Consider the following 2,393-nt stretch of genomic DNA (forward strand, 5'->3'; position numbering starts at 1 on the left):
TGTTGAATTAAAGAAACCACATATTAAAAAATAAGTTATATATAAATTAAGAGTATATAGTGGGTAGGTCCATTTATATGTAAGTTGAGATAATGCACAATAAGTTTTAACTGCATTATGTTACTGTCAAAAATGTACTCCATTTGTCTTCAGTTTTCTTCTTTCTGAAGATAATGTGGAATAATAAACATTACTTCAAACGGATGTTGCAAGGGATAAATAAAATATTAAATATACTTTGTTGAGCCAAAGAAAATGTTCAAGCATGAGCAGTGTGTGTAAGTGTATTCACTTGTATATACATTTCATGTGCATGCAAACAGATATATATGTACATGCACTTATGCTCATTCATAATCCCATCTATTATTATGAAAGACACCTTGAGAGAAATTTGAAGAATATATAAATAAAAAAGAAATGTCTGAATTAAAAGAGACATTTTATTCTAAAAGAAATAGAGAAATATAGAAAATTTGACACAGATTTAAAGTGAAATGTGTGACCTTAATTTTAATGAATTATTTTTCTATCTTAATGCCTGAAAGGCCACAAGATCAGAACCACATTTACATTCTTATGATGGGAAATTTTTTACAATATGTATGGGCCAAATAGCTTTAAATTAGCTCTAATTTTTCCTATGTAATGTGGGATTTCAACCCAAAATACCTTTGCCCAAGGGAAGCTAGCTGAATGATTTGGAAGGCAAAACCTCAGTTCCCTCTAACAATATCTTACTGGATAATGTTTACATCAATTTCCCATTGCTGTTGTAGGAAATTACCACATTAGTATCTTAAAACAAAACATTTTCTATCTTAAGGTTCTAGAGAGTAAATGCCTGAAATGGGTAATAAAGGGCTTAGGGGATTGTCGAGGGTGGGGGGAAAAAAGGGGACACTAATGTAATACCCTTTGTAATACTTTAAGCAATAAAACAATAAAAAAATAAAATAAAATAAAATAAAATAAAATAAAATGAATGCTGGGCTTGGATTTTCTGGGTGATCCAGGGTAGAATGAAATCCCTTTCTAATCCCAAATTCTTTTCCTATTCTCAATTCCTATTCCACATTCTACAGCCCACCTGCATTCCTTGGCCCATGGCCCTTCCTCCGTCTTCAAAACCAGGAACATAGTATCTCCAAATGTCTCTCTGACTCCAGTTCTTGTCCTACTCTTTTCCACATTTAGAGGACCATTGAGATGACATTAGTCCAACCTGGGTAATCTGAGCTAAGCTCCTTAGCTAATAATTTTATTTCATCTACCTTAGTTACCCTGCTCTGTGAGCTAACATTCCAAAGCTCTCCTAATCATGATGTTGACATCCTTTGAGGCCCTTATTCTGCCTATGACAAAGCCCTTTTCCAGGTATAAATTATTTGATGTCACTTGGAGCCCTAAAATAAAAGAATCAAACACAGAATTATCCTCCCCTTTAAACTGAGAGAAAATTTGTCTTTCAAAATTACATACACAAAAGAATCCTGGTGGTGAAAACCTAGAATTACCTACACCAGACTCTGACCCAGAGCCATGACCCACCTACTCAAAGTGTGGTCCACAGACCAGGAGGACTTGCAGCATCAACATTACCTGGGGCTTTGTCAGAAATGTAGTGCCTGGGCACACTGAAGACCTGATCAATTAGAATTTGCATTTCAGCTACCAACTTGGTGATTTGTGTGCCTATGAAATGGAGACGTGTTGTTCTAGAATAGGTGTTCCCTCCTTCTCACAGTTGACACTGGGAGCTGTACATCAACTGTCTGTGCCGGGAGCTGTCCTGTGCATCATTGGTGTTTCACAGCCCCTTTTCAGACATTTTATTTTTAAATATATTTTTATTCATTTCAGAGAGGAAGGGAGAGGGAGAGATAGAAACATCAATAATTAGAGAGAATCATTGATTGGCTGCCTCCTGCACGCCCCACACTGGGGATCCAGCCCACAACCCAGGCATGTGCCCTTGACCAGAATCAAACCCAGAACCTTTCAGTCCGCAGGCCAACGCTCTATCCACTGAGTACTTTACAGTGTAATATCCACAGACAGACTGGCTAGGGCTCTTTCAGACATTTTAATATCCCCTGGGGCAAAGTCATTCATGTTTGAGAACCACCTCCCTCGATCTCAGAACTCGAAGTGTCCTGACCGATTTCAATCAAAACTCTGTGGGGGAGTGCAGAAGACTTGGTTTAAAGTTCGTAAGGAGGAAATTGTGACCTAGGGAAGTTGGCTGAAGGTGACTGCCCCTAATTTCTCCTTGACCTTTCCAAACAAGTCTGTGTAAGTTCAGACCTTTGGGTGTTTACTGGAATTTTTTTTAATTGTTTAAAGTATTACATATGTCTTCTTTTTCCCCTATTGGCCCCCCCCCCGGCCAC

Source organism: Myotis davidii, unplaced genomic scaffold (genome assembly GCF_000327345.1).
Source record: "Myotis davidii unplaced genomic scaffold, ASM32734v1 scaffold3175, whole genome shotgun sequence".
NCBI classification, from domain to species: Eukaryota; Metazoa; Chordata; class Mammalia; order Chiroptera; family Vespertilionidae; genus Myotis; species Myotis davidii.